An 8613-nucleotide genomic window follows, 5' to 3' on the forward strand; every position below is an offset into this window, starting at 1 on the left:
TTTGTAATCACATACTGTAGATAAGTGTAAAAGCTACATTTTATTACATTCATAAAACCTAAGAACTCCTGAAGCGACCCGGAGATGGACAGCAGCCACTCTCTTAGGGCTCACTGCTTCATCAGTTAGGCCTCTGTCAAATGGCCATGAGCTGGTTAGTAACACTCGGAGTGCATTGGGGAATCTTCTCCCCCCTCCATAAAATAATGAGCATTTATTTTTTAAGATAAAAAGTTGCACGTTGGTGGAATAGCATGCTATGTGAGAGTAACAATGCAAAGATAAAAATCAAACCCAATGAGAACAAAAAGCAGAATGGGAGAACTTCTTGTTCCTCTAGACGGACAGAGCTTTTGGGTTCTGCTATCGTAGATGTGAAAAACAGCTTAAGTATGCTGCAGAGACAAGGGGAACTCATAAAGGGAGTGTTAATTTCACGGAGGGAAAGTGTATAGAGTTCCAAGTGTTCCGGGTTAATTCCTTGGTCACCCTGACAGGTAAGAAAACCAGTGTTTGGACTGACTGGCCCAATCGATATCCTTTAGGTGTCTGCCAATCACTCCATTAGGGAGCAAGACCAGGTGGATTAGTTCAAGCAGTTTCTCAGATGCTCTGTGGACTCGGCCAGTATCTCTTCCCTAGGTAGGAAATGGGAGACTGGCTTCATTTTGAGAAGGATCGCGGAGGCCTCCACATCTGGAGGACGCTGGGAAATGTTCAGAACAACTCCGAGGCAGCCAACTACTCTGCAACTCATGCTGCAGAAATATTCATAGAAACACAGAAGACATTTCTAGAAAATAAATAAATAAACAGACTCCATGCACCAGGCCACATCATCTGATCCAAAACTCAGCTGGGGGAGGATTTAAAATATCAACATTGGAGGTGTCAAAAGCATAATATTTCTGTTGGCTGAAGCCTGCAGAATTCCCAGCGAGTCCTTCCCATTGATTAACTTTGAAATGGAATCCAAACATTCTTGGCTGCAAGGAAAAGTTTATTTTTTTTTCTTTTTCACACTACCTTACCAGTTTTGAACTAAAAATCATTTGATGTTAAAATTTTTCTTCTGAATCTTGCATTCTTTTTTTTTTTCCTAAGATTTTTTAAAATTAACTAACCATGGGGAAAAAAAAAAGATTTTGGGGCACCTGGGTGGCTCAGTGGGTTAAGCCACTGCGTTCGGCTCAGGTCATGATCTCAGGGTCCTGGGATCGAGCCCCACATCAGGCTGTCTGTTCAGCGGGGAGCCTGCTTCCTCCTCTCTCTCTGCCTGTCTCTCTGCCTACTTGTGATCTGTCTGTCAAATAAATAAATGAATAAATAAAAAGATTTTATTTACTAATTTGAGAGAGAAAGGCAGAGAGAGCACAAGCAGAGGGAAAGGCAGAGAGAGAGGGAGAAGACTTCCTGCGGAACTGGGAGCCTGACATGGGACTCGATTCCAGGACCCTGAGATCATGACCTGAGCCAGAGGCAGACGCTCAACCATCTTAGCCACCGAGGTGCCCCTGAATCTTGCATTCTAATCGTCCTCTCAGAGTGCTCCCTTTCTCCCATTTTACAAAATTTTTGTCATGGCACAAAAAAAATGAGTTGCTCCACTGAAAGCATGTTCTAGAACAGGGATACATGGATGGACTTCAGGCTGTCCAGATTTGTCTACAGAAGTTTTTTCTGTATGTGCTTTTTCTAGAGAGTGGTGTCCAGGAATTTTTGTAATATGCTCCAAAGGGTCTGTGAGTTCCCCTCCCGACATTTAAGAAGAATTTACTGACTCTAACATAAATACAACATAAACACAACATCCAACACAGTTCTTCCCTCCCCCTGCGGTGTGTTTCCTCATATGGCCAATAGGTGGCAGCATAAACACCAACCTGTGGCTGTCCCATTTTCCTGACCAGACAGAACTTTCAAGGGTAAAATGTAAGGATGTGAGAGCCCATCAGTAACCCTGCTTTGGTTTGGACAGATTGTGGGGATGTGTCCCCTCAAACCACCTTAAAATATTCCTGGAGGAATAGATCGAGATGGAATAAGCAGTCCTGGCCTTTAAGGTCATGTAGCAGTGAAAGACAGAATGTAGTATACTTTTGTTCGAGTCCCATGTCTGAAAGGCACACAGCTTGATCATTGATTGAATCAAAAGGTCATACTTTAAATGGAATACACTCTCCCCACCTGTGATTAGTATTTTATTTTTACTATATAGTGTCATTGTTTACATACTATACAAACTGTCTTAAGAAATCACTGGGGCACCTGGCTGGCTCAGTAAGTGGAGCATACCACACTTGATCATGCGGTCGTGAGTTCGAGCCCCACACGGGGTGTAGAGATTACTTTAAAAATAAATAAAAATTAAAAAAAAAGAAATTACTTAGTCTGAATAGAAAAATCATTTCTTTGAACCAACAAAAGATCACTTTCAGTTCTTCTACTCCTTGGTGCGGGGGGGGGGGGGGGTTGAAAATAACAGAAAAGGGGGAAGTTGTCTGACACATGCAGATTCTGATTTTTATTTTGATAATTATCACTTTCATTTTCTGTGAAAGTATGAGAAGCACAATCTTTGTTACAAATTCTTATCCAGATGTATACCGGATAATTTCTCTACTTTAAACATATCCAGTCAATTCAAATATAAACATTTTAAGTAGCAGATTCTGGGTATTAATAAGGCTGATTACAATGAAATTTCTCAGGATAGACCTATGTGTTTAATGGTATATGTTATGTGATCCTAGGAATTCTCATTGATGAAATGAAGCTTGTGTTTCTATCTTCCACAAGTCATGCATCAGACCTTAAAAAGCAATCATTTGGGGGCGCCTGGGTGGCTCAGTCCCTTAAGCATCTGCCTTTGGCTTGGGTCATGATCCCGGGGTCCTGGGATAGAGTCCCACATCAGTTTCCTTGCTCGGCAGAGAGCCTGCTTCTCCCTCTCCCTCTGTCTGCCACTCTGCCTACTTGTCCTCTCTATCTCTCTGTTAAATAAATAAAATCTTAAAAACACACACACACACACACAATCATTTGGTGGACGTAAATATATTTTGCCTATATAGATAAATTTTGTCTATTATTTCTACTGCCTTGAAAAATTTCCATGAAATTCATAATTATTAGGCAACAGAGAGCAGATACTCCCCATTCCAGGCTGCTCTGTGTGAGAGAAGATGATAGAAAGGGCCTGGTGGCATTTGACAAATATCAACAGACGTAATGCAAATTTTGTGGGTGGAATAGAACTTAAGAAATATTTGCCAGCCTGTTTTGGTTCATTTTTCACAGTCCAGTTTAAACTGTGAGTCTCCCTTGAATAGAAAATAATCTCCTGGGGTTAAACAAGAACTAAGTGTTCAGGGTATAAGTCCAGCTTCTCTTGGATAATAAGGAACTTTGAAAGGGCCATTAGTTGGTCAATTAATTAATCAATTGATTAGTATTTATGGAACATCTATTTTTTGGCCTAGTTTTCTCCTAAGGTTTTAGGGTTTTAACATAAATGTTTCTCTTTCATTTTCTGAAGAATATCTGATTGAGAAGATGTGACTCCTTTCATTTGTCTGCCCCCCACTTCCTATTAGCCCAGGTGCTTAACACACCTGGAGTTCCTTTTATTTTTTTAAAAGACTTATTTATCTGGGGCACCTGGATGACTCAGTCCCTTGAGAGGCTGCCTTTAGTGGGGTTCATGATCCTGGGGTGGGGGGGCTGGGATGGAACCCTACAGTGGACTCCCTGCTCAGTGGGGAGCCTGCTTCTCCCTCTCCCTCTGCCATTACCTGTCCCCCCCCACGCTCTCTCTCTGTCAAATAAATAAATAAAATCTTTAAAATTAAAAAAAAAAAGAAAGACTTATTTATCTGTTTTAGAGAGAGTGTGTGTGCAGAGAGGGGAGGGGGAAAAAGGAGAGGGACAGAGCGTCTTAAGCTGACTCAGCACTGAGTGGGGTAGCTGACCTGGATGGGGTTGGGGTGGGGCTCGATCTCACCACCCTGAGATCACGAACTGAGTGGAAACCAAGAGGCAGTGCTTACACTGTGCCACCCAGCTTACGTCGAACACAAACTGGTCCAGATGGGCCACAGTTGGAGCAGCCCTTAGGCCGCTAGTTCGACTGTCTTGTTCTCAAGGATGATGCTTGTGTGTTCTTGTCTGACAGCTCTACCGTAAGGGATGCACAAAAGGCTTGTCAACCATGCAGATCTTCTGGTAGCATAGATCCTACTGGGGTGCATGGTTATTATCTTTGGGGGGCAAAGTGTGGGGGCCCAAGCAGTAGAACAGGTTTGGACTGGGTGGCCCTTTCTCCTGAGCACTGAATTCACTTCTAAGAGCAGCACCACGGGAGTCCATCTCCTTGGGGACTATTTTTAAATGTTCCCAGTGTGTTGGGACCGATGGAGAGGCTGCCTCAACAATTATGGAATCTACCACACTCTGGATTATAGTTCCCGTGGGATAAAAGGGATCTTTCTAGAACCTTTGTATTTTGTGTAGTTTTAGGGTTCTCCCACAGCCTCTAATCACCTACGTATTAAAGGCATGATTTTTTTTTAACACAGTGGATTTATGAAATTCACAAATAGCAATTAAGGTGAGATTCCTCTTTAAAATAAATTCTTATGCTGCAGCTTGACTTATCTCAGTTTTATCTGACCTATAATTATTCCAGATATAAGCTGGTCTCAATCACTATTCCCAAAGTATAATCCTAGAACTAAAAGTTCGGCAGCCTATTAATAAGCCTTCTTTGGGAAGGGTTCCACTTGCAAATGAATTTGAGACATGCCGGGGTAAGCCAAGTTCAGCAGGTTTCTGGACGGTAAGACTTAATGTGATTTGTAAACCTTGGGTGGGGAGAATGCGAGGTGTTCCCCAAAGGCACTGGTCAACTCTCTTCACAGGGAGGGTCTTGCCAGACCCTGTTCTAAGAACTACACTTTGGGAAGCACTGGTCTGTAGATTTGTTCATGTTTGAAAACACTTTATCCGAGGGAAAGTGGACAAGTTTTACCAAAGAAAAGCAGACATAAGGGAAGATGGAAGCCTATTAAGGGGTTTGTTTCAGAAACTTTTTTTTTTTTTTTAATAACCTGAGACCAAAAAGGCAACAGGCAGGTCTATGGTAGTGAATGAACACATTCTAAGAATATACATTTTACAATAATTTTTTTAAAGTGCATTGAGGATTACAAATTAGTGAAAATATAAAGAGGCAGCTAAAATAATGCCATTCTCAGGCACAATTTAGTGTAAGGATCTCATTAAGATTCATGTTCTGAAAAACGTTTCATTTCTAAAATAGACTTCGGCCTTTTATGTATAATTTAACAACGGAAACCATAACAACAATAATGTATGGATAGGAAGAGTTTATCCTCTTGAACGAACAATTTAGGTCATCGTCAAGCAGTTTTGTTTAATGGGAATTCCCCATGAGGTACTTTCATAGTAAGAAATGGCTCTTCTGTTAGAAGAGAACGCTGAAAAGAACATTCTCCGTTTCACGCAAGAACCAGAGTATGCCAAGAGAATTGGCAACGTATTGGGGCGCCTGGATGGCTCAGTGGGTTAAAGCCTTTGCCTTCAGTCAAGTCATGATCTCAGGATCCTGGAATCGAGCCCCGCATGGGGGGATGGGTGTGTGTGTGTGGGGGGGGTTCTCTGCTCAGCAGGGAGCCAGCTTCCTCCTCTTTCTCTGCCTGCCTCCCTGCCTACTTGTGATCTCTGTCTGTCAAATAAATAAAATCTTAAAAAAAAAAAAAAAAGAAAAGAATTGGCAACGTATTAACACCTCCCCGCCCCCATTGGTGTTGGCTTGCACCATCCAATCCAGCCCTCTACAAACGACCAAAGAGTCCTTCCTTGTTGGAAGAACTCCGCTCTGCAGCAGGGGCTAGGTCTGGGTGCAGAAAACAGAGCCGCTTCTCACTTGCTCTCTGCTCTGCGCTTCCAGTTGGGAAAGTCTAGGAGACGTCCAGCAGGTCTCTGATTTGGGGCTTTTGTTGTTGTTGTTGTTGATTTGGGGGTTTTTAATAAGCGTCCATAATAACATCATCGATCAAAAAGGGAAAACACTAAATGTGCCTAAATGGAGGAGTTCTTTCTGGTGAGGGTAATAATACAAAGGAAACCGAAGTTCTAATTTTGCTTCCCGTGGGTGATGGGCGTCTGGTCTTGACATCTGCCCGGTGCAGAAGGCTAGAGGCGCGGTGCGGGCCACGACCTTGGACACCCACCTCAAACACAGCTCTCTTTCTCAGCGAGCCTGAGAAAAGGGGGTATTTGTTGGTGATGGGTTTCTAGAGCCCCAGAGGAGGGAAACCCAGAACTTCCTCCGGGGAGAGATCGTAACCTTCCTAACATCAGGATAGTAATGCTTAAAATGTGCAAATAGCAGCGCCGGCCGGACGGTGGACCGAACGGATTTCCGCAAGTATGGATGCGATTCTTCCCAGGCAACCGCGTGTCAGAGAAGCATCTGCTCATTTTCGGTTTTCCTTTTGCAAGAGCTGCCCCCTCAGGGGCAGACGACGGGCCCCGCGGAGCAGGCGCCGCGGGGACCTTGCAGCCGGGAGGGCGCGGGGCTGCGCGGGCCCCGGAACCGCGGCGCGGAGGGGTTTCATCTAATATTAATTGTTTCAACCTCTGGTGGTGGAAGCGGTTTTATTGGCAGGAAGATGCAGGCGGTGGCGCACTGAGGGCGAAGGCTTCGGGTTGCGCTCACAGGGGAAACAATGGGCTGGATGGAATTTGAGAAAACAAGCCCAAGATGTTAATTAGCCGCTAAGGCACTCGGGGCACTTTGCAAATATTAACATAGCCTACTTGTGAACTCCCGAGGGCTGGGGCTCCGCTGCTGGTTTGGTAGGCTTTTTATTTATAATGCATTGTGGTGTCATTTCGAGTTCTAAGTAATTTCCCGAGAAAGTGTTTGGAGGAAAGGGTGATCAATAGAGGATAAGGAAATTCCTTTTCCTTCGTCTCACTGTGTTCGTCTCTTCTGCATTTTCGCAGACTTCCACGGATCTCAGAGAAAACCGTCTATTTTAAAGAGGAGCAAGGCTGGGGCGCCGTGAAGGGAGAAGTGAAATGGCACCGACTACCGGGGAAGGGCCGACGGCTCTCCCGGACCGTTCACTGTGCTCGAACCTCTGCACCCTTCATTCTGCTTGGTCCTTTCCACCGCCTGGTGAGCTGGGCGGGGTGCTCCCCGCGCGGCAGACGAGGAGGTGTCCCCCCCACCCCGGGCTGACTGCGGAGGGGCCTTCAGACTGCGTCCCTCTGGCGGCGACCTCGGGGGGTTGGGGTGGGGGAGGGGGAGTCTGTGGCCGTGGGTGCCCCGAAGCACAGATCCGGAGCATCAGCAGCCTTTGAAACCGTGGGCCGTGTGACTTCGGGCGGGTTATTTGCCCCGGTCGGTCTCGGTTTATACCGAGCTCCTGGGTTTGCTGGAAGACTTAAGGCCGCCCCCCTCAAGAGCCAGGCAGAAGGAAGCCACCTTCGCAGGAGCCTGATTTCTTTATCTCTCGGAGGGCGGGGACTTCTGCCCCCCAGCCTGCAAACACGCTGTGAAACTGTGCGGTAAACAGATCGTGGAATTAGTTGCTGAGTTTGGATGGGGGTGGGGTGGGGGTTCAAATGCTAGCTCTGCCCCGCTGATGGTGTGACCCCAGGCCAGTTAATGAACCGCGGATGCCTCAGTTTCCTCCCCTGTAGAATGAAGGTGATAAGGTGGCCATGCTTGGGAAGCCCTTTACACGGAGGGATGGCACCTCCTGAGGGCGAAAATCATTGTCTGTTCCTGTTATTTCCTTCAGATACCAAAGTGGAGCATTCTCGCCTCCGGACTCACAGCTAGTGGTTCCAGCAGAGAACTGCTGGATTTCTGTCTTACCGTTGTGCTGTTCACACCTCCTTTGCTTTCCCCACAGTATTTACCTTTGGATAAGCGTTGACACTATTTCACATTTTTTCTTCCTGGGCCCCAGATTATTGTTCTATAATGTCCTTCTGCCTCTTTTTTTGACTGAGGGAGACACTGGACAGCTGACTCATTGCATTCATTCACACCCTATTGTAGTGAGCAAGGCGCTGTGGGTGTGGGGGGTCTGGGGGCCGTGGGGGTGCGGTGCAGGGATCCAGACACCATAAAGAAGTTGTGCCTGTGCTTGGGGAACTCCGAAAGAAAGATGGAAAGACAAGGAAGGGAAAAAAAGAGAGGAGGGGTGGGGTAAGACCAGGAAAAAGTATTAGGAATCCAAGGCAGGGGACGCCTGGGTGACTCGGTGAGTTAAGCCTCCTAACCTTGATTTCCACTTAGGTCATGATCTTAGGGTTGGGAGATCAAGCCCTGCCTCCCACTCTGTGCTGGACATGGAGCCTGCTTAAGATTCTCTCTCTCCTATTCCTTCTGCCCCCACCCTCTAAATAAATAAAGAAAAAGACAAGAAATCCAAGGCAGAATGAGGTGAGTGCAGGTGAGGAACTGGACGGGTAGGCTGTTCTAGGAGGTGTCATAAATGTGGTAGGATCTGGGATGGGTAGAATCCCTGAAGGATGGATTGGAGAGAGAGAGAGCCAGGAGAGAAGGGAACA

The 8613-nt window shown here is 45.8% G+C and overlaps 1 long non-coding RNA gene across 1 annotated transcript; it reads left to right on the forward strand.

The window, feature by feature from the left end:
* The first annotated feature begins 5924 nt into the window (after positions 1-5924).
* LOC123928233 lies at positions 5925-8100 on the forward strand. Its single transcript, XR_006815647.1, has 3 exons — positions 5925-5999; positions 7033-7207; positions 7836-8100. It is a non-coding gene; the product is annotated as an uncharacterized LOC123928233 (long non-coding RNA).
* Positions 8101-8613: the final 513 nt, after the last annotated feature.

Source organism: Meles meles, chromosome 17 (assembly GCF_922984935.1).
Source record: "Meles meles chromosome 17, mMelMel3.1 paternal haplotype, whole genome shotgun sequence".
NCBI lineage: Eukaryota > Metazoa > Chordata > Mammalia > Carnivora > Mustelidae > Meles > Meles meles.